We start from the raw sequence: 25,532 nt of genomic DNA on the forward strand, positions 1-25,532 counted from the left end.
TGCCAGGGGAAGGAGTGAGTTGCAGCTTAGGATATAGAGAGGGAAGAGAGAATTTAGCTGATTAAAATAATTTAAATATCCAAGGCTTTGTTGTTGTTTAGTCGTTAAGTCGTGTCCGACTTTTGTGACCCCATGAACCATATTGCGCCAGGCCTTCCATATTGCGCCAGGCCATCCAAGGCTAGATGGATTATATTCCAAAGTACTAAAGAAATTAGTGTAGATGATAGCAGAACTACTTTCAATGATCTTTGAAAACTCCTGGAGGTCTGGCAAGGTTCCAGAAGACTGGAGAACAAATGTTGTCCCTATCTTCTAGAAGAAGGATCAGAAAAACCACAGACCTGTCACCTTGATGTCTATACTGAGCAAGGTCCTTGAACAGATCATTAAATGGCACGATTGTGACTACTTCAACAGGTGTGCTATTAGCAGGAGCCAGCATAGATCCGTTGCAAACAAATCATGCCAGACTAACTTTATCTTCTTATTTGATAGACTTACTAGCTTATTAGATCAGAGGAATGCCATAGACATAGTATACCTGGGCTTCAGCCTAGCCTTTGACAGATTTTCTCATAATATTCTCCTTAATAAAATGGAAAATGTGAGATACATGATACTGTTATTAGATGGACTTATGATTGGCTCAATGACTGCACTCAGAGTCCTTACTAATGGTTTCAATTCAACCTGGAGGGGAATGTTGAGTAGAGGGCCACAGGGTTCTGTCCTGGGTCCTGCAGAGTCACCATTTTTATTAATGACTTTGAAGAGGGAATTGAGAGGGCATTTATCAAGTTGCAGATGACACAGTGTTAGGAACTTAATACTTCAGAGGAGAGAGAGAAAAGATTCAAGATATTCTAGATAGGCTTGAGCTGTGAGCTGAAATAAATAAGATGAAATTTAATAAGGAGAAATGTAAAGTTTTCCACCTGGGTAGGAAAAATAAAAGGCATGAATATAAGGTAGGGGGACTTGACTTGACAAAACTACATGTAAAAAAGATCTGGGTATCCTTGTTGACCACAACTTAAACATGAGTTGACAGTATATTGCAGCAACTAAATAGCCAAATGGTACCATGGAGCCTAGTTCATGAGAAGTAATTGTTCTGTTCTACTCTGCCTTGGTTAGACCCCACTTGAAATATTATGTCCAGTTCTGTAAGAAAGTAGGTTCAGGCTAGACATCTATCAGTCAGTGAACAAGTTATTATATGAAGTGGTGAATTCTCCTTTACTGATCTTCAGAGGCTGGATGATCCTCTATCAGAGAAACTCTAGTGGATCCTACATTGAAAACATGTGTGTGTTGACTAGATAATCTCTGAGGTAGCTTGCAAATCTATGATTCTATGACTATATGGATCAATGAGATAATATTAATTATTTTTAATTACATTTATTTAAGATTATACAACCAGTTTTAGCAGGAGGAAATAAATAAAATAAATATAAAATTAGGAGAATTAGAAGACATATTACAAAATCTTGATTTAAATTGTTTTAATTCAATTGTAAAACAATGTTTTGGCAAGAATCAGTACTTATGAAGGCACCGAGAATTTTTAAAAAAGCATGTCTTTACCTGGAGTGATTTATACTGATTTTCCTTAATTAAGTTATCTCTGCTGAGGTTTAATGTTGCTTATTAAGTCTTAAAAATGAACATGCCAGGAAAAAAAAGTATTTGATTTTGAAATGTTTAAAATGTTTTTTCAAAGTTAAATCCAGTGATACCATACGTATCTGAAAGGAAGATAACCCTTAACACTGCAAAATATGCTTCCTTTTGCAGGTCTTGTCTTATGGTAATGAAGTAGTCAAAATGCACTGTCTTGTATCAGCTTTTGATAGCAGATTTCTTTACATGATAAGTACCTGCTGCTGCTTCTGTTCAAGATTTCAACTGTTCCGTTCCCCTCTGTATGGCAAAACTCTGATGCATTCTTAAATAGTTTCTATGGCTCAAATGCCTAAAGGAATTACCAGCCACTTCTAGATTAAGGTGTACTCTATAACAAATTTGGTCTTGTTCTGTTCAGGTTTTGGAGGTTTAACTTGCTGACCAAACATTAGTTGGTAGTGTCAAGAATGGACATGAAAGGAAAGGAAGAAAGTGAAAGAGAGTAGAATGCAAGTAGAATGACTACAGGAAGAGCAAGTGTGAGTCCTGTATGAAAAAGCATAATAAATTGGATTAATCTTCTAATGGATTTGTCAGCCCTTTGAGGTAGACCAGTCTAGGAAACCAAAGTTATAAATGCTTATGCTACTTTTATTATAAGCTTACAGTAATATCTTGCAAATCTGAATACACTTCTCCCTTCCCTCTCTTTGTCTTCATGAGAACTAGGGAGAGTCAAGTCTGAGATGCTTTCTCTAATTCCTTTTCTGACTCAGACTCAAATTTCTTTTATCTGACCATTGTCTTGGCTGTGGCGCTCCTTCTGTTTCCCAAGGTTATTCCTATTTTCCATCACAGGACTGAATGGAAGATCCTATAGAGTATGAATGAATATTTAATGTCAGAACAAATGTATGGGTTGAGAGGAAAGGGAAGCTAGATCGAGCTGATGAAATCCTCAAAAAAAAAAAAAGATGAACAGATTAAAGAACAAAATAATGAAATTATGCATGGCTTTGGAGAAACAAGGACAGTTCACAAGGACAGCAAGGTTTTGATGCCTACAATCATATTTTGTGTAAACTAGATTTAGTCAGATTTCCTTTACTTCACTCTTATCTCTTTCCTTTAATTTCTTTTGATGTGGATAGGCATCCACTAGTGTCAAGAGGAGCAAGTAACAGACATCATATCATGACATCATAATATAAGCCTCATGACTACTGTACCTGTGTCCACCATTGAAACACAAATACAAATAACTAAAGTTTGTATCATGAGATCTGTGAAACTTCCACAGGGCAGGTATCATGACAGAGAAGCCCACTTCCTAGGACCTACCAGGTGGCTGAGTAATAGTATCTGAAAAGAGCCAACCACATAAACCAGAACCCTGCCTTTCCCTTACCTAGCATGTGAAAATATTATTTCAACAACCTCAGGTCTGTAATGAATTAGAATATTATGAAGGAAATTTCATAAAAAAATGTTGCAGGGGCTTTAAGGTCTGATTTTTAAAATACCTCAACTTTTTAAAAAGTATAATAGGACAACATTTTATTTTAAGCTAGTTTGCTATTAACAGATGAAGTGTGCCAAAATTCATAATAAACAGTGTAAGAGCTGTAAAATGCTACTTTTTTTATAATCTTATGTTATAAATAGTTTATTCTTGCATTATTTTGAGACAGACTTTAATGAAATTCTCAATGAAAGTGGAACCTAAAGTAAGGAATATCTGCAGCAAATTTCAGGAAGAGGGGCAGGTGACCTTTTGTGCAAAAGCAAAGAACAGAATTTCAAAGAAAATTAGTCTCCAATAGAAGAGAATATATGTAGCTCATAGCTGAACTGTGGAGTCCTTGGTGCTCTCTGGGTTTGGTTGTTTGCTTGGAGACATTTCATTACTCAGCTAGGTAACATCATCAGGGCAAGCTACTGTATATAAACAGGGAGCAAATCCCACACTCACTAGCACTGATGATGTTACCTAATTGGGTAATGAAACGTCTGCAAGCAAACAACCAAGTTCAGAGAGCACCAAGGTTTCCACAAAATTAGATTCCTCTGTTTCACCAAGAATGAGTTAAAAACTATGAATTGTCCCCATCAGTGCTGAGTTCATGGTTCTGATCATGGCAGTACACAGCCCTACATGTATTGAGTTATTATGAAAATCAGCCTATCTGAGATCTTTCCTAATCCACTCATTCTGATTAGAGTGTCTTGATGATTGTAACACAGTTTGCTAATATCCAATTTGTTCTGTATGGAGGCAAGCACTTTCTACAGTGGTCCCAACCATATGGAATGAGGCCCTCTTTTCAGTGTTTCCACCATAAATTAAAAACCTTTCTATTTGCCCATGTAGTTCTTGAATTTCCCCATCTACCTTCTCACTAGCTGCTCTACTAATTATTTATTAACTTGATCTTATTGCTATATTGTTTTCTACCTTGAATTTTATTGTAGAATGTGGTAGTTTCAATTTTAACCACTCTGATGGTTTCAGACTAGAAAGCAGGACATTGATGCTGTAAATAAATATATAATATTCAATGCATTTGGATATTCATGTCTACCAGCCTTAAATTTGTTAGAAGCTATAATTTTACCCACATACAAGAACGAAAAGTAGAAAAATAAACAAGACTTTATAGTAATTTCTTTATTTTGATATCTATGCCCATTTAAGAATAATCATTTTTACAGTTTAGAAAGTAATTATCTGAAAATAAGCTGCCTATTCATTGATGATGACCAAGCCAAATTCCAGCTAGGCTGTATAATAGTTTTCAGACATAATATAAGCAAAAAGCATTCCCATTGCTTTCCATTATATTTCACTAATGAAGAAATTTTGTCATACCTTTAAACTACATCAGAATGAGCCATTGCAATTTAGCAATATTTTCAAAGATTTTTTTAAAAGATCATTTTAAAAGATCATTTTTTTAAAACAAAACACCAACATTTGAAATATTTAGGTCATCTGATAAACAAAGATATGAAAAATTGCCAATTTCAATTTCTTAATTGCTCTATTCTAGAACGAACTAGATTATATATTTTTTTAATGATACTTTTGAAAAAAGCTTATATTTGCAGATTGGCTACAAAACACACAAGCGTACACATACTCATACAAACACAAGATACTGTATATCCAATAGCTTTTGTATATCCCTAGATAACCTTTATCTCCACCTTCAAACAATAGCTCCCTAAACTGTATTGGGAGGGGGAAAAAGCCACCCTTTACATATTCTAAAGAGTTCACAAACTTGCTTTTAGAGATAACATCATGGTGTGTAGACCAGAAGAGTCAAGCTTTATGAATGGATGAATGTGAGCAGTATCTATTTGCATCCACATCTTTTTGCATAAGAATGCAATTCAGGAAAATGTGAGGCCAAATCTTAATAGATTTTTAGACTGTATTCTCCGCCTGCAGGATTTTTACATAGAAAAACAGGCAGGCAGGCTATATTGTCCATAGAAAATTATTGTTTTTGCCCATTTTTCACTTGTCTGTGCTCAGAGAGCACCCAACTGGCTCTGTAGAAACAATTCATCTACAGAACTATTGATCACATATCTTAATTTTTCAACAGTTGTGATTGTCTTGATTCCTCTTAGTGGGCTTGGTCCAGAATTTAATTATGCTCAAAGTCAACTGGTTGAAATGAATGAGGCAAGTTAGTCATCCATCACAGAAATAGTTGATCTCAACTAAATCTTAATGCAACTCATTTTAGTATTTTTATTGCTTTGAAATAGATTATTTGACAAATAATCATATACCAATAAGCAGAGATTACAAGACAAATCAAGAATGAATGGTAAGATAAATTTCCATTTGAAAATGTACCTGTAATATTTTCCTCCATGATAATTCGTATGAGTCTAATTTATGGTGATCAGAAAATTTGCCCACTTGGCATGAATAGCATTTTTCTTTTCTTTTTCTTTTAAAAGTGTTACAGTTGCTTGTTGATATGGAATAAAATGATTGAACTTCCTTTTAGTAGACAGGGCTGTGATGCAATTCAAACAAATCTGAATATGTTATTGAATGACCAGGTACCTTAACCAAAACATAGTTAACTTGAATGGAAAAAAGAGATACAATTGTCTGCATTCCCAGAACATCCTATTGAATAACCCACTGAAGTTATACCTGACTGATCTGAACTGTACTTTTGCAGAAATAGCTGTGGCCGTTTTGAAGTTTGCTATGGTCCAGAGTATATCAACTCTGATTTTAATTAATACCTATCCCAAGATGAAATCCTCTTGAGGAAAGAAAGTTTTCTACAACAGCCTTGCATGAAAGCTATACAACTGAAGATTTGGGGAAAACTGATGCCTTCAGGCAGCCCTTCTCAATTGGTGTCTCCCAGATAGATGGAGGTACAACTTCCACTGGTCAGCAGACAAATGATGCTGCTGACTGCAGATGATCAGAATTGCTGCCTAACACTTTTGGAAGGGAAACCATCAGGGAAGGCTGTTTTAGGAAACGTTTCTCCTTTTTCAGGGTTGGTGACTTAATACAAAAAGTTACAAGGAAAAGCCCTTTCATCCACAGTGAAAATGTAAGTATCATCCTAATCTTTCTTAATCTAGAACCAGAATTGTGAGAATGTAGGACTATCAGATCTGGCCTGCAAAATTTCAGTAATCAAAAAATGGCAGAAAAGAGATGCAGGAAACTCTGTGTTACCATTTTGGAGTTACCATCTGGAGTTTTGCTGCCCAAAGCTTGTAGCCTTAGATTTGCTGGTAGATTTTAAAGGTTAGAATGGAGAGTAGGCAGGTGTGGGCATTGTCTGTGATAAGAAGTACAGTGAATCGGCCTGCTTCAGGCACCATAAATGGATAAATGAAAGGAGGAAGTGCTGCCCTGTACAAAAAATGTCTTAGGAAGGCACCAATCAAAATTCAGAGTGACATCTCCAAACCGGAGATCTGTAAGGGTTATACCCAAACTAATGCCTTGATTTAATAATGTTTTCCCTAGTCAGGTTTTTTTGGGGGGGGTCTTCCTTCCTTCCTTCCTTCCTTCCTTCCTTCCTTCCTTCCTTCCTTCCTTCCTTCCTTCCTTCCTTCCTTCCTTCCTTCCTTCCTTCCTTCCTTTCTTTCTTTCTTTCTTTCTTTCTTTCTTTCTTTCTTTCTTTCTTTCTTTCTTTCTTTCTTTCTGCATTTAAACACACAGCCTCTGCCAGCATGCTAAGATGGTCACTTTTGTATGTTTAATCAATATAGAAACTAAATTGGAATTAACACCTTTTTGTTTACCATGAAAAAACATAATAGTGTTGCATTCATTTGTTGCTTTCTTTATTGCTGGGTTAAATCAGATGCTATTGCCTCTGGTGAAATGTTACCTCCTTTGTTGTGAGGCAAAGGAGAACCATTTGCAGAAGAGATGTTGATACTGGATTAATGTGAAAATCAGTGGCAGTAGACCATGCAATTTGGCCCTACTATTTATACTACAATTGACAGTAATCAGAAATCTCAAGGTCACATTCTGTCTAGAAATAGTGAACATTTTTTTTTTTTTGAACAGGCAACTTGGAAAAAAAGGCTTAAATGGAATTTTGGGGGAAGGATAGAATAACGGGTATTTGTTTACTTGCTGTTTACTTGCCTGGCATACCTTTTCAACCATGGTGTATCACACCACCTGACAAATTCGTGGCAGTGTTGTCCTTTTTCTTCTGCAAAAACAAAGCAGTAATGTCCTTAATCACACTCTTAGGTTTATGGCATAAAATAGGTGTATATTTTGTTTGAGTTAGCCATAGCAAGAGTTTGTATGAAAATCCATGACTATTCAGAACCATTTTGAATAAAGTTTGCTGAATTATACTGTGAGTCCATTGGTCCATCTAATTCATTTCATGAATGGTCACTGTCAGGACTTAATTATCACTGTCAAGATCTTGTGCATTTCAGTTCTCTCAGTCTCAGTGTATGGAATTACTTTGCCTCCAAACATATTAGGACTGTACAATACTTTGGATTCAGTTCCAGTAAGGTACTTTGGAGTGCAGGATTGTAAATGTAGTATCTGTCTGCAGCTGTGTCATTTGCTGGTATGAAATAACAGCTGCAGAGGGCAGCTACACAGTTTTAGGAAAAGTTGCAAAAGTCTAAAATAGTCACAGACAGGTACTAAATTTTTGCTCCTTGGACTCCAAAACATCTTTTTGTACTGAATCTGAAGTGTTACCCAACCCTGGTATGTATATAGAGAATAAAACTAATATAATGAAATAGATACAATCAATGAAACTTTGTTAGAATAAATGTATTAGTTACATGTAAGAGTGTGTAGGTCACCTCCAATCTGATCTGAATTGACTGAATTTGAATCAGTAATTCAAATCAGTGTTCAACAATTCAAATTGATTTGGAAAACTGAGTCAATGTGATTTGATAATCAAACATGAAACTTAATGATTCAACTTGTATCACCCAAACAATTCAGAAAATCTGTCTGAGTTGGGGATTCATCAAATCACCATCAAACTGAATCTCCATATCAAAGCTTTGCACAGTCCTAGTCAGATCACTTCATTAATTATGCAACATAGTAACTATAATTGGGCAAAAATAGCAATCTAAACCATACAGTTTGATAGAAACATTACTTCATACCATTTCTTCTTGAATTTGGTTTATATTGGTGCTGGATAAGTTGCAACTAGTGATTTTGGAATTGAATACACTCTAGATTATCACTGGACCCATGACAATCAAGATTAAACTTTCTGGCTGTGGAATTTTAGCTGGTAGTAAAGAATTAAATTCCAGAGTCTAAAACTTGTGGATAAATAAAGTTATAAAAAGCATCAAATCAGACATAATAGCACTTGTATAAAAAAAAGAGATGGCAAAAAGTAAATATTATTACTTCTTTACTAGGACATGGAAGCTTTGGGAATTTGTGATAAGAATTATTTTTGGATGTACAAATAACTGATTATGAAGTTTAAGGTGTTATCAAAATCCTGTGTCATAATGAATAGATAGGTTCACAAAATTAGATACAAATGATTGAATACAATGGACAAGTGAAGAATTCTACTTAAGTCTAATGAAATATGAATATATGAATTTCATTTAAATAATGTATTCACTTTGAGAAAAATATAACTAAAATTTAATTTTAACATAAAATATTCACAACTGAAAGTTATTTTTATTCTTACAATTGTGATTGAATGCTATAATTTCAGTTCTTTTACATAAACGATTTGCATTTCTTAATTGGATTTGTCATTTAAATTACTATGGTAGGAACTCATGAAACCTTCATATATATCTCTTACATTGTGAAAGATTCTATTCCTTAGGTATTTCCTCATATTATGTACATTTTAATTTTCTAGTAATCAAAATCAAAAGATTAGTGTCTTGTATATAAGATTCTATGCTGCAATAAAGTTAGTCTTTAACAGAATTAAGAGAAAATATAGAGTTATATATCAGTGCTTTTTCACTATTTACAATATCCAAAAATCACACAAGTTCAAAAATGGAACTGGTTTGGATTTAATAATTCTTGGAGTTAATAACTGGCAGTACTGACAATATACAGGTAGGGCCAAAATGAACTTCCAAGTAATGTTTGATATCTGCATATGTATATGTTTAAAGCCAGTTTGGTGTAATGATTAAAGGCACCAGGATAGAAACCAGAAGGCTGCGAGTTATGTTCCTGCCTTGGACCCAAAGCCGTCTGGGTGATTTGGGGCCACTCATTTTATCTCAGCTCTACGTAGAAGACAAGAGCAAACCACTTGCAAAAATGTTGTTAATAAAACTGGGTGGATCTGTCCATCTAATTGCCTGGAGTCAAGACTGATTCAAAGGCGTGCACACTTACCCAGAATATCTCTATATCCTTCCCAACCTTCAACTTCTTCATTGCAAAAATATATCCATACTTGTCTTAGGTTATAATTTCATAAAGTAAATAACTGTATCTGTACTGCATTTTTTGAGACAAATGAACATTTCTGCTTTTCATGATATAATAAGTAGGAAAACTAATGTTTAAATAAGGTAACAGCATACAATTGCAATCCAATTCAGAAAGCAACAATTAAATTATTTGCATGAAATAAGGGTAATCAGCAATACAAAACAACAACAACAACAACGACAGCAACAACTCAAACCCCAGGAACAGAATAAGGCAACTCTGCAGGTTGAATTTTATTTTTCTTTTACTCTATTCCTGCATAGCTTAGCTTTTGCTAAACTCTAAGTGGGTGAAATTTTGAGGGCCAGATTAGATGGTTCACAGCAAAAGCAGCTGCAGGAGACTGTCTTTTAAGAAAGCAAAAATAGGAGTTTGAAGCGTCTATACAACTCTCACTCCTCTGGTTATACTCTTCCATGTCACTCTCCCTCCAGGTCCTTTTCCATATATTTGTAAAATGATATGGGTCCTAAGAACCCTTTTTCCATGGATGGAGAAGAAGTTAAGGAATTATCTTAGAGTCAACTAAGCCCACTAACCAATCCCCTGTTGAGTCTCCTATGGCTGCTTTTTATTAGAAAGAAAAATCTCCTTTCTGATTTATGTTCCTTGACTCTCTACTAATGATCTGCCCCCAACAGCTGAAGAGAGGTAAGAGAGAGGACTTGATGAAATGTCCTCCCAGGAAGGGAAGATGCAAGGCCCCTTTTAAGAGAGGATGGAACCCAGCCAATTAGCTGCCCAAGAGAGACACATGCTTTGATTCTTCCAGCTCACCCTGCTTGCCTCTGAAAAGGTGTCAGGATTCTTATACTGGGCACTCAGTTTCTGGTGGCTAGTTCTCATGCACTCTTAATAGTTTACATAGGTTTAAGATCTGTGATCTCCTGGATTACCGTATCTTTTCTTCTAGAGGAGACAGGAATGTCTGCAGGGTGTGGTCCAAAAAGTAAAGATGGTGGCCATGATGGTGCAATCAAAGCTCTGCCTATGTTTGGTGTGCAACACACATAAAAAGACGGGTGATGTTTTGATCACACCATTGTGGCTATCACCTTGACTTTTTGGGCCATACCTTGTGGACCCCCCTGAAGGGAAAGAAATAGTGTTGCTTCTGAAATAAAGGTGGGGAAGATTTTGAAAGCACTTTATTGCTTGTTTGTTACACTTCTCTTTTTACTTAGCTCTTGCCTCTAAAAAGGAGCTACAAAAGAGATTCCTGCCCTTTTTCTCCCAATCTCTTGAACTTTGTTGGTTCTTGCTTTCTTTGAAGGGGTGTTTCTGTTCTTGCTGTTCATGCCTGACTTATATGTACTTACATGTTACTTGGTGCAGGTAACAGGTACCTGTGGTTTTAACTTATCGTTTGCTCTATTAAGGAGTAGAACATCTATTCTAGCCGTGTACAACTGGAGCATTTTTATAAAGAGATAAGCTCAAGAACATGCCATTGTCTTCTGATAACAAGCACCCGGGGTAAATGCATCCGAATTATCTAATAGAACAGAGGGAGAGATTGGATGCAGTGATGAATGGGGATGTAAAATGCATATTTTATGAAAGAAATTGTCCTTTTGTATGAAATTCCATCACTCTGGAGGATTGAAATAATGATCTCTTTTTCATTGTATCAAATAGCAAGGTAGTAAAATTTAGCGTGACTGTATTAGGTGTGGGAAGGATTTTCTTTTTTTAAAATCATCACAATGAGGGATGTATTGATGCCAATCATGTTATGAAAGAGAAGAAAGGGCAGAGCTTTTTTAATAAGGTCTTTTCAACTTTTTAGCAATTCTGGCTGGAAAATATTTAACCACTTCTAAAAGTAATTTACGTTTTGTCATAGTGTTTATAGGCTGCTACAAATAATTTAACATGATTCATTGGAATATTGCAAAAACAATAGGAGCTACTCTTCAAGAGAATAATCCATTGATTTAAAAATCTCGGCCTTCATGAAACAGCAATCAGAATGAATTCCCCCCTCCCCCAAAGATGTTATATATTTGAAGATGTTAACTTGTTATTTGTTTCCCTTAGTTGAAGTATAAAGTTGAAAGTGGTAGGGCAGAAGGGGAGGGAAACAACCTTTTCAACAGATGGTGCCTGACAAATGTATTAACTTTAACAGGTGTATTAAAACCTGGCTATTCAGAACATGTTTTGGCTCTTCAGTTAACCCAAAGTTCTGTAAGCATGCTTTTGTTTCTGCTTTTTATGAGAAATAAGGAGACTGTCAAGATGTCAGTTGCCTGTTGTTATATTCATACTGAGATGTGTATGTTCAGATCAGAGGACATTATCACAGTTGGATACAAAAATCTATTGTTATCCATGCGAGAAAGGGAAATAAAGGGAATATGCTCAGTTTTTTTAAAAAGTGGAAAGTTTCCATATGGCTAATGTGCACTATTTTTTTTAAGCTAAACAAGAGTAGAATGAAACATTTGAACTCTTAAAAACTAAAAGTAAAAAGATGAAAATTATTCTGGTGATTGGTCAAAATGTATAGAATTTAGTGGATATCAGATTAACACTGTGGATAGATTTTAATATGCTTTGGGAAGTGGGGAATATTAATTTTAGTCCCAATTCACCAGGAATTTCTCATGTGCTAGCAGTTTTAACTTAATCAAATTTTAAAAAAAATTAGCTATCATATATTTTCATATGTGGTTTATCAGGAAAGGATAAGTACCCTATTTAATTAAATGCTGCTACCCACCCTTCAGCCCCCAAACCTTGCAAGATAGAATATAATCAATACAGGAGATCCGTTCCTAAGTCTGTCTCTAAGTCGAATGTGTAGGTAAGTCAGAACAGTTATTTAGCATCAGTGAGTCAAATGTTGTCTTAGTATATATGATATATTTTACCTTTCTATGCATATGAAACACTTAAGAAACACTTCCAAATACACTAAAACATCTTGCATACTGGAAGGGGCACTTGTAATCTGACTTAAAATGGCAGACAGCATTCTCCTTCCTCAAGCTGACAAACTGCTTTAATATAATAGGCTTTATGGCAATCTGTTTTTAAGTATGAGTTGTCCATAAGTCAGATGTTCTTAATGTGGGGACTGCCTGTATATCAAGTTAATGTTCACTCAGAGAACCAATGCTCAGATGCTTCCTACCACAGCCTCCATTGTTGCCACACCATTCCTTTTTCATTAGATGTGCTGAGCTCCCTCGTTGGCTCTTGCCTGGACCAGATTATGGACTGGACAAAATGTAACAGATTAAAATTAAATCTGGACAGATCAGAAGCCCTGGTGATTGAGAGAGATCTCATCCAGATGACTAAATTTCTTTCTGCTGTAGATGAGGAAAATTTTACCATGAATAAGCAAGTCGACAGGTAAATGCTTTTAAACTCTGCTCAAGTCAACACGGTGGTTTAGGTGTTTAATGGATGGGATCTGTCAATGCACCCTTTTTCAAGAGGTCTAAAGTGGCTACCATTGTCCATGGATCACTTACTTCCAATTTAGACTATTCCAATGTGCTCTATGGGAGGATGCCCTTAAAGGAGGTTTAGAAATTGCAAAAAGTTCAGAATGTGGCAGCCGGATTTTTGTCAGCTTCCAGGCACAGAATGTGACACCTGTTTTGATTGAGCTACCCTGGCTCTCAATAGATTTCTAGTTAAATTCAAGATGCAATTCAAAATGCAACCCTGTTGCATATAAATCCCCATATAGCTTGTTAAAGAAATGACTGCCCCATGGGTTTATCCTTGGAGTTATGATTTCTGTCAAAGGCCTGGTCTATGTACAGTCATGGAGGGACACCCACCATCAACTCTCTCAGTAAAGGTCCCAGCATTCTATAATTCTCTCTGCCTAATGGTTCAATGGGTCCTTTTTTTTTTTTGGCTAGTTTTTTTTCTTAAAAAACTGACATTGTATTTGTTTATCTTAATTTTCCCCCTGTAATAAATGTAGGATGTTTTTAGTCTGTTGTCTGGATTTTAAGCTGATGCCTATATTTTTATATGTTTTTAAAATATTTATGATAATTACATAATAATAATTTTATAGAACATTATTATGTTATAAAATTATGTAATCACAATGTTGCTGGATATTTTTGCTTAGATTTTATAGATATTGATTGTTGCTTTGTTAATCACTATGAGTTGGCTCTACCAGAAAGGTATGATATACAAACATGACAAATAAGTAAATAAATAAATGGTTTCCATTCATGGGAGTTAAGTGGACTTTGAGTGATGGCTGAATGGAGAAAGGATGACTGCTATGTAAGATTTTTGTCTTATGAAAATAAATTAACTGCCTGCATAAGATCCATTTGATGCCTCTTCCTAATTAACACTTTTTACTATTACTATTTCTCATGTAAACTTCAGCCTTAAGACCAATGTAAGGGCCAGATGGAGTAGAAGCAAATGCAACCTTTCTTAAATTTGCCTGCAACCTCCCCAGATAATTACAATTCACAGTTTGAGAACCTTAATATGGGATTTTAGCCTTAGAGTTCTTAGGTGAAAGCTCTGGAGGAAAAGAGTCTTTTGGAGTGGGTGCCTATAATGTCTAATAAACAAACAAACAGACAAACTTTTCCCTCTGTTTAATAAATGTTGCTTTCAAACCAATCCATCATTTGAACCTATGCAATGAAAGGTGAACACTGATAACATGGTGAACTAATATTTCAGAAACATCTCTTAACACTTTCACAGAGTTGGCTAATCAAATCAGCGTTATAAAAATATCATCCACTTAGTAACTGATTTTGTCACCAGATCTTATGCATACTCACTTGGAGCAGAATCAGATGATTCATTATTCTTCTGCCACATTTGAAATGGCAGTTTAACAAACAATCTATGACACAGTGATAAAGAAAACATAGTACAGGTTAACAGAATTCCAGGGTGTAAATGAAAAACATGCCTTCATCAGGTTTATGAACATTCTGGAAATCCAAATTCAATACAAATCAACAGCCCAACCTGAAGTCTTGGATCTATAAAATATATTCATGCCAAGTGTGAGAAGAATAGCAGAAAAGTCTGCCAAGGGAAGCCAAGTGCAAGTTGAGTAATTGTGTGGTCATGGAGCAAATCAAGCCGGCCAGTGTTGCAGCACCTTTATTCTGGATGATTTTATGCTAGTATGCTGACTTATTAAGAAGATAACAAAGCTGGGGTGGGGGTGGGGAGCTGGCAGCGGGATCAAAACTATAGCTATGAAAAATACAGCTTTATTTGCCAGTAGTGAAGACAGTATGATTTGATATCTACTCACAGATGATACAGATCCAAGATGCTGTTCACTATCTTGAAGATCAAATATGTGACAGCATTGGTTTTGTTGTTGACACAAGAGGGGATGGGGGGTGCTTTGAATGAGTAAATGGGCAATGCCCTCAAATCCAGCCTTGAATTCGGTTGGGTGGTCTCCGCAGAGCACTACTAAGAACTGTTCAAGGCATTGTTTATTTTGCTATTTGGCACAACTGTAATAAACTGTTAGGCTTTCCTGAGATTGTACTTCTTACATGTTTTTTTATAACTGTGTGCTACTTAAGTATAATCAGAGAAATAACTAAATTGTTACATTTAAAATAATGGTGACTGGTCCATGACATCTGATGCTATGGCATCAGTGAAAATAAGCTGAAACAGGATGCCTTAATGTGTCCAATCCATATTTCCATGGGAATCTCAAGCATACTGTTTAGATTACCATAAAGGAGGAAGAGTATATTAGTATAACAAATACATATTTGGGTAAAAATAATAATGTGCTATTATATTACTTAATTCCCCAGCAGCACATCCTCAATAGGTTTTAAAGTTTCTTGCCCTTTCAGAGGCTTCCCTTTTCCTCATTAAGATATTGAAGCTGTGAATAACAGCTAGGAAAGATGAATGTTCAGTTAAGGCATTTACAAGATTTAATAGAAATAATAAATTATAGTAACTACTGCTCACTGGACAATTCCAGGTTTGTGGGGTAGACTTATTATATTAGCCCAATTTTTCATTCGTTCTGCTACAATAAGAACTTTATTGTGAGATGGGAAAGTACCTGCCTGAGTTTTCTTCTCTGACTTCACTTTAGAGTTTCTATGAATTCTGATCCAAAAAGAAAAGAGCTAAAGAACTAAATTCAGATTCTCCGGTCATTGTTTTTCATTAGTTAGATTCCATCATCATCATCATCATCATCATCATCATCATCATCATCATCATCATGTTTCATTCATTAATAGAAAATGGGAATCCTTCTGTTAAAATAAACTATTGGAGGGAAAAAGGCATTATCAGTTGCATTAGAACCTAACAGCATATTGCCCAATGTCTGCAATGATAATGCTTTATGAGTTTGGAGTAAGTACTGCTGATTTGGTGCTGCTATCTTTATTAGTATTAAGCTTCAGTAATTTATATCCAATAGGTCAAAACAAAATTAAAAAAAAAAAACAGTCAATTTCCAACACCATATCTGCTGCGTTGTTTTTTTTTTTTTTAACAAGGAAAGAATTAAATTAACTTTAAAAATCTTTATATACGTACATTATGTTTCAATGTCATTGGCCAGATATTAAGTCTAGGTGTATGGAGAAAACTATGCTATTAAGATTTCAGTTGGACTTCATTAATATTTGTTATACAAGTTCAAGAACTCCAAGGGACACAACATGAGCAAAACGCTCTTGCAGAGGAGAATATAACAGAACTACCCAATTGTACAGGCATACAATCTGATGTAGGGGATACATCAGTGAACCTGTAAAAAGGACAGAAATTATACCTAGTGCTATTAACACCCTATAAAGAGTGCATCTTTATTTCCAACAGTCATCATGTAATTATGTGTGCTAACAACAACCACAAAAAACAGCATAAGCCACAATGGATTTAGTGTTGGAAAAAGCAGAAAACAAAAAACAACCTGCCAAAAGAAACAAAACAAAATCCTATCCAGAAAAATTCAACATACAGAGAAAACATATCAAATAGTGTATCCAGTCAAAGCATAGCAAGGAACTGAAAAGCCTGCAGCAATGTATACAATGGATGGCATTAAGAAAAGGTCTGAGAAGTTGTTTCTTGTAAATGAGAATAGAAACACAGGGTATATTTCTCAACTTCTTGCCAGGGCTGATAAGTTTCCATTTTCTTTTTTATTTGCCAAAGTTGGAAGTGGACATGAGAGTTGTTAAGCTGAAATAACAGTAAGAAACATATTGTGTACCATACAGAACAACTAAAGGTTCCTTCTTATGGGATGAGATCAGAATCACTGCTAGAGTGACATTTATTGAAGAAACAAACATTAAGACCTCTGTTTAGGGCAGAGTTTCTCAACTTCAGCAGCTTTAAGATGTGTGGACTTCAGAATTCCCCAGCCACACATCTGAAACTTGTTGAGGGCATTATAAAAGGTAGCTTTGTTTAAGTGCATGATTCTTAGAATTAAATAAGAAATCAAAATGCATCCTGATATGTTAGAAGATCTTCCATGCTTTTATAAGCTCTTGATAGCTTTTTCCTTAGACCAGGGACAGTTTCCCTAGTTTTTTCCCCAGCCAACACCATAAAAACTGTATAGGATTCTTCCTCTGCCTCAACAGCTCTTGGTAATTCTTGTATCTTGGATGAGACAAGTGCTTTGAGGTGCACTAAGGGCTAAGCTTCAACAAAACAGGGGGCAAGACATGGCAGTGTGATTGGCAGGATTTTGAAATAGTCAAGAAAATGCTCTTTATTTGGTAAAAAGCTTTTGTCAGTGGATCAGAGGTTGCACAGAGAGAAAGCTGATGTGATGAGAGATATTTGTTTCAAGTGCTGATGCATTAAGAAGGTGTATGGGAATGAAAAGAAGGCCTGCGGAATTTATTTTATAGAAAAAGAAAAATTTAAAAAATACATTATAAGGATAGCTCTAGTTGCTACGTTAAAATCTAAGTATAATTCTAGTGACAAGACTTGCTACTGAAAAATTATGCAGCCCCTGATAAGGAGTCATACATTCTCTGCTGAAATTCTATATTCCTTTGTGACTATGTCTGAAATAGTTTTCAGATATTTTTGTATTACTTGGATGGCCTTAGTATTATAAGAAGGCGCAGGGAGTGGCTTGGATCTTTGTATTTTGGCTTTTTTGAGATAGCTAATGGGGAAGTTGAGTGAATGAACAACAGCTATTTAAGATAATTAGCTTGTGGAGTCCTTGGGGTTCTCTGAGCTTGGTTCTTTTCTTGCAAATGCTTCATTACCCGGCTAGGTAACATCTTCAGTGCTAGAATGGAATGGGGTTTGCTCTCTGTTTATATACAGTGGCATGCCCTGCCAGAGTTGGTGGGGGTGTGGGTGGGGGTGTGGGTTTTGTTTTGTTTTATTTTTTCCTTCTGGTAGTTCCTTGATAAGGGTATTGTTTACTGCTGATTGTATGTCTGGTGATAATCTTGGTGTTAATCTCTGCTTATCTGGGTGTTGATTGCTGGTGAGGAGATGTTCTGGTCTTTTGTTTTCCTTTCTATTGTCTCTTTTGAATAGTGTGTAGATGCTGTTTGTCTCTATGGGCCTGTTGATGGCTGCCTTGTCTGAATACCAGGCTTCCAAGAATTCTCTTGCATTTTTGGATTTAGCTTGGTCTAAGATGCTGACAGTTTCCCAGTTGAAACTATGGTTACATCTGTCCATGTGTTGGGAGATTAAGGAGTTTTCATCATGTCTTCTGCTAGTTGGTGTTCATGGATGCGCTCTGTTAGCCTTCTGCCTGTCTGTCCTACATAGTGGTTTTTGCAGTGCTTACACTATATGTTGTAGATGACTCCTGTTTTTTCTTACTGGGCTACTGGGTCTTTTGGTTTGCTTAAGATGTTTTGGAGGGCTTTAGTTGGTTTGTGTGCTACGGAGATGCCATGTAGTTGTAATAGTCTGTTGGTGGTTTCTGAGACGTTTCTGATGTATGGCAGTGTTATCCTTTTCATAGCTTGTGTTGGTTGTGTTGCAGTAGGTTGAGTGGCCAGGCAAGTTGTGTGGATATCCATTTTGTTGGAAGATGTTGTATAGGTGGTCTGTTTCCTTTTTCTGCTGTTCTGGGTTGCTGCAATGCATTTGTGCTGGTTTGAATAATGTTCTGACACAACTCCTCTTCTGGGAGGTTGGGTTTACTTTGGTAATGGAGTACTTGATTAGTGTGGGTTGTCTTCCAATAAACTTGGGTTTCTAATTTACTGTTGTTTCCTCTGCTGATGAGGATATCCAGGAAGGGTAGCGTGTTGTTGTTTTCTTCCTCTCTGGTGAATTTTATTCCTTTGAAGATGTTGTTGATGGTTTTATGTGTCTTCTCTAGTTGTTCCTTTTTTATTATAACAAAGGTTTCATCTACATACTGGATCCATACTTTTGGTTGTATGTGTGGAAGTGCTATAGCTTCTAGGCGTTGCATTGCAATCTCTGCTATGAGTCTTGACAGTGGTGATCCCATGGGTGTGCCTCTAATTTGTTGGTATATTTGTCCATCAAACTGAAAATAGGTAGTGAGGCAGAGGTTGATGAGGTCCATGATTCTGGGTATTTCGATCTGAGTATATTTGGTTGGGTTGGGTGTGTTGTGTAGTACTGCTGCTGTGGATTCTTTCACTAGTTCTGGGTTTATGGATGTAAAGAGTGCTGTGACATCAAATGAGACCATAATTTCATTTTTATCTATGTGTACATCTTTGATTTTCTGGAGGCATTGTAGTGAGGGGTTGATAGAATATTCATTCTCCTCTGTGAGATGTTCAAGCTTTTGTGTCAGTTCTTTTGCTAGGTTGTGTGTTGGAGTCCCTGGTAAAGATACAGTTGGTCAGAGCAGTATGTCAGGCTTGTGTATTTTTGGTCATCCATAGAAACGTGGGAGGATGGGTCCACTGCTTTTCATCCGCCACTGTTCTTCCTTTGTGATCTGGCCTTTCTTAGTTAGGTCATTGAGGGTTCTCTTGATTAGGTTGTCTAGTTTCTGTATTGGGTTGGTGTTAACTGGGATGTAGGTTTCTTTGTCCTCTAATAACTTTTTGGCTTTTTGCAGGTATTGTGATTTATCCATAATAACTGTGGTTTGGCCTTTGTCTGCTGGGAGGATAATGATGGTTTGGTCCTTCCTTAGGCCATTGAGGGCTGCTCTCTCCGCTGCTTTAAGTTGGTGTTGATACCGTGTTCTTCTGATCTGTGGTATGATTGCCTGCCTTATGTTTTCTTGGGTCTCTGGGTTAAGTCCTGTAGTTTTGAATGCTGCTTCTAGGGCTGCACAGAATTCTAGTTGATTAGCATTGTCCATGTTATGGTTGAGGCCTTTCTGGAGGATATTGTGTTCTGCAGTGGATAGTGGCTGGCTGGACATGTTGAATACCCATTCTGGTTCGGGTACTTCTTTGTTTCTGGGGTTTAATTTGAGTAGTTTAGTTTGAAGTTTTGTTTTCTTTTCCCCACTTGTCTTCGGGATGTGTTCTGGATGATGGTTGTCAGTATATTAGTATGCTCTGGGATAATGGTCAGTTCTAGTTGTTCCTTGAGGTTGTCTATTGTATGTTGATCCTTGTTAAGCCTGTGGTGTGCATCCATGATCATTAGTCTTACCATTTTGTGGCCATTTTGTTGTGCTATTTTCCATCCAGCTGTGCTGTTTATTGGGGGTTTTTATTTGATGCTGGTGGACAGGGTATGCTGTCTTAGGCATTCATGTAGAAAGAATAGTTGTTCCTTGGTGGAGGTTTGCCTGAGTGCAAATTTCTCCCTTGTGAACTTTAGATCACAACTTTAGATCACAAGGGACAAATAATTAGCTTGACTGTGATGATGTAAAGTCTTTAGGCTGCAGTCCTAGGTGTTTGAGTCTCAATTTTTCCAAAAGCAGGGAGTTTTGACCCCAGGGAAAGAAATGCAACCCTGTATGTTCTCTCCCTGGGGAAGAGAGCATTTCCCCACTTCTCCTGGGGAAATTCCTTCCTTCCTTTTCCTGTGCTAGAGCAATGCTGTAGGAAATGGGAAAAGAGGAGTCCTAAACATATTGGGAGAGGCTTTGGATATACAGCACTCAAAGCTTTCCCTGGCCCCCATACCCCAAACTGAGCTCTACATCTACATCTTGAACCGATGTAGATGCATTCTCCACCATTGGTTTCATCTGGAGACTTCATTTCTGCTTTGAGAATGTTCAAGAATATAATTGTTATTTTATCTTTGCTTTCTAATTCATATCTTAAGAATGTTTTACTTATTTCTGATGAAATTCAGATGAAATAGAACTAATTCTGACAGCAAATATACACTTTCTCCTGCTCTTAATTTCTTGCTCTTTCTCTTGAGTTTGTGACAAAGGACACCACTATTTCCATGTCCTGAAAATGCCCATTATCTTTTTATTTTGGCAAGGTAATGTTTGTGTGCAACATAAATGCCACTGAGTAAACGTTAAAAATGCCAGATGCTACAACCAAGGACAGCATATGGTATAGCCACTGTTTCCCATGTTCTGTTTCTTTTAGAATAGCAGATATTTTCCTCCAACTTTAGATCACAAGGGACAAGAGCAGCTGACCTTTAATATACCTCTTTGGCTTAAAGTATGCTTTCTATTTTCTCAAATAGAAAGAAAGAGGACAGTGACAGAATAGAGTTCAAGCTATTGAGAAATAAAATAGTGTATGATTATAGACTTCCTAATGGTAGAAGCTATGAATCATGAGCCAAAGTTTCTAGAGTAGGCCACATATTACAGAATCTCACACTGAAGCCCCAAAACTTTAGTTAAGCCCACTACAGTGAAAATGAAAGAGATCCCTCCCAATATTAAGGCATTTAGAAAAGAATATAATTATCACTTGCTTCTCCTGATTAATCTGTTATTATGATTTAAAAGTCTCTGGCAGCTCTCACTTTCTTTAAGCTCCAAGGTTCACGTCTATTCTATCTGCAGATATGCTCCCTTAGGTTAAGGAAGGTTTTCAATTCATATTGCATAATTTCACAATTATGTCAGGTGAAAAATGGTCTTTTCAGATTATTTATTCACCATGACTTCTGTATAGATTTATCTTAATTAACAGACAAGGCACACCATCAAAAATAGTGTTAAGTGTGCGTACCACAGTTCTGCAGTTCAGAAGACATGGTAAACATCTGGAAGCTTTACAAAATCTTCCCTGCATTTATCAAATGCGTGGACATTCAATTAGTATTTTTTTTCCCCGTTCCCTTCCCACTTTTCTTCTATGATTGATTGGATGGTTGGTTTTATACCAAGGAACATTCTATAATTTTTGCACTGGATTGAACTGAAAGGAGAGAAAGAGAGAGAGAGACAGAGATGATAGATGGATTCATGGGAGCTCAGCCCAGTTATTGATGATCAGTAACATATATTCTATAAGATGATTCAGTGAATTAATCTTCTGAACATACAAACATAATCCTGATGCTGCATCAGAAGTGATTGGATATGAATGTAGAATAAATGTCCCTACACAATTATGTTTCAGTGGCTCTGTATTCTTTTGGACTGCAACTCCTGTCCCTATGCAGCTTACAATGTTTATTTACCATCAATCAGTTGTCAAATGCCCTTAGAGAGGTTTACAAATAAATGTGCTTGTGCATAATAGATCCACCAACTTCTGATGCAGGAAAGAAATCTGTTTTTCTAATTCTGAGCCCAAAGAATCAAAAGCACTTCCTTCGGGGGAATTCAAAGAAGTGTACATTTAAATGAAAAAGCATGTGATTTTTACTTTCATAGCTGTGATGTTTTAAATGCTAATTTTGACAGTTGTTTTTATGGAGCAGAATAGTTTAGGAATATTATATACATGTATGTATGTGTGTGTGTTTAATTTATGTCTTACTCAGCCCCCTAATTCAAGCTGCTGTAAGCAGTTTTCATTTTCTTGCTGTTTTGAAAAGTTGGTTTTCTTGACACATTGTTTGGCACAACTTGGTTTTAGTACTAATACCTCCAGGTCTACCATCCTAATTCCTATCTTTAGGGAATGACGCTTATGAGAATGATAAAAACCCCAAGAATCCCTTTGTAGATGCTACATAGTACACACATGGCCACTGTCTTCTTCCCTGCAGGTAGCCTAGAGTAAATCTCATGCACCTGAACTTCTTCAAGCTATAACTGAACTGCAATTGCTCTTCAGCCTTTAGTATAATTTTTTGAATTTTTTTTTTAATACATCTGGGCACAAAGTCAAAATATTCAAAGAGGGGGAGAAAGACAAATCTGCCTTTCAAATCCTTTTGTTTAGATTCTGCCAAGAATCTAAGATTTATTAATCTTTTCCTTTCCTCTTAGCTCTGAGAGTCTAGCAAACTCAGGAAACCATAACTCTGTGGATTGCTAGTAAGCTAAAGTAACAAGATCATGAAAGCCAACAAAGTAATTCTCCCACACAACTTATACCTGGTATAATTAAGGTGGAGTTACTCAAGTCTTTTTCTCATGCTTCTGACCTTCTGTGGACTCAGGAATGTCTTCTGTAATGGTCCCATTTCCTCCTTTAACTGACTTGCTGCCTCCTCTTTGGTCCCAAAATCTGTAACATGTTTAATCATAGCCTAATTATTGGAACATTTTTCCCTTTACCTTGCAGGCTGCTATCATCTTATAAGTATAAAGCTAGCAGTTTACTGGATGTGCCATTGAGGGGTGTAATTTGGACCATGCTCACACTTGGTAGAATCATCCCATTGACTCCATGGGATGGCTCTGACATAAACTGATTACCTATGAGAAGGGTACGCAGAAGGCTCAATCCTTTTTTCCCTTTATAAATATGTGTCCTCTTGATGACATCATGGAGAAAGACCTAATAGACCAGTCTAAATAGATGAAGATTATTTACATGAAGTCTAAATAAAAATGGTGATAAGGACATATATGTGAGAAAATATAACATCCAGGAGAAGAGAGCAAGCAAAGAGTGAAATTTCTATCATGCTTTCAAGCCCTCAAAAGCAAGACAGAAAAGTAGTGTCTGTATATGTGTCACTCCTGCATACCCATGGGAAGAGTTTGCTTGATTTAGGAAGGTTTAATAATGATGATACTAAAAGTCTCATGTCATATTCATCCATAAAAAGCTGTGCAAGACTAGTCACATTGTCCTAGCTTGATACATTGGGTCTAATACGGTGAGTATCAGGGACCTATTTATATAAGTGCATCATTTTGTACCTGCATACTGACTGCAGTTTCATCATTTCCTGATTCTTTAGCTGATGTACAAATCTCTGGAAAAGGAAAGTTCCATAGAACTACATTTGGCATTTTTATTATCTTGATATCCAAGACATAAAACATATGTAGGTGGTTTTGGTAATCAGGCCAGTATAGGTCCTCAGCCTTTCCACAAGCTCCTTATATGTTCTTTAAGCACATTTTTGATTTGCAACCACAATGGCTTTTCTGTGTGTCCATCAACTATAGGTTAAGGAGACAGACCCAGATGAAGGCAAAAAAAAGGAAAACATCTGCACATGCCTTGAGAGACTATTAAAATCCCTCTCTTATTTCATAATAATTGCTTTTTTACTGATGTAGAACATCAAATTTCATTTCTGTTTCTCTATGCAAATATATGATAGTGGTTGGACTATCATTATAAACAAATGGCATTGTAAACAAATGGCAAATGGGAGCACCCAGAATTTTCTATAGATTCTGATATATCTGTGCTTTCCAAAGAGGTTATTATTAAGTCTGAATTTATTATAATTATCTGATAATTTAATGCTGATCTTCCCAAATTGCATGGAAGAAGGTCAAGAAGTTAATTTCCTATTTGTACTGCAGTTATTTTAACATACAGATAGTTACAGCAATTGGGACTGGGATTGCCATCATAACCCCAAGATGCATGGGTTGTTAAGTGGGAAGAGGTGTGAGTCCCAGGTTAGGAGTGCGGGAGTGACATGGGAGGATGCGGGAGGCTGAGGGAAGGCTGGTGCAGGCCACAGGAAGCCTGGGGAGGGCTGGCACAGGCCATGCATGAGTTGGGGGAGGCTGGAGGAGGGCCAGTGCAGGCCACATATGGGCAGGAGGGGTGATGCAGGCAGGAGAGAAAGCAGAAGTCGCTTACTGGAGCGACTTGTGACCTTCTCTGCTGGCTTCCCCGTTAACTTTGCTTGTGAGAAGCTGGCAGGCAAGGTCACAAATGGTGATCATGTGGCCACAGCTCCCTGCAATGTTGTAATCATGAGCCAGGCACCTGAGTACCCAGATTGCATTCACATGACCATGGGGTGGTGCAATGGCCAGAGCTTCGAGGACAGGTTGCACATCTATTTTTTTCAGCACTGCTGTAACTCTGAATGGTCACTGAATGAATAGATGTAAGTTGAAGACTACCTGTAAATCAAAGCATAAGATTCATTCATTCATTCATTCATTCATTCATTCATTCATTCATTCATTCATTCATTTTTATACAATATCTGTATACTCCCCCAATCATAGACTAAAATTGAAAGTGACCCAAATTATCATTGAAATAGATGAAAAAGGTCCCAACAAAGCTAACTAAGAGATGACTCAAATCCCTACTCCATCCCAGGTAAAGGCTTATCTGATAATCACCTTAAAATCAATTCAAAAAGTTAAGAAGAGGATGGATTGGCTATACTTTTAATTTCTCGGAAATGAAATAATGGAACAAAAATCTGAGACAAACAGAAAATCTCATCTGAATGCAAACTTGCAAAAATGAACATCTGCAGTAAGCAAACTTGTAAGATATCAGGAAGATCACTACCTTTCTCCATGTCTATTTTATTTCCAAAATCTTGGCATTATTTATACTGACTCCAGAGTGTGATCCTTTCTGCTTCATGAAAATATATACTGTATTCAAGAGCTTAGACTCAGGATTTC

This window comes from Python bivittatus, unplaced genomic scaffold (assembly GCF_059951505.1).
Source record: "Python bivittatus isolate LINGU-HERP-01145 unplaced genomic scaffold, Pbiv_v1 ctg000330_np1212, whole genome shotgun sequence".
Taxonomy (NCBI): domain Eukaryota; kingdom Metazoa; phylum Chordata; class Lepidosauria; order Squamata; family Pythonidae; genus Python; species Python bivittatus.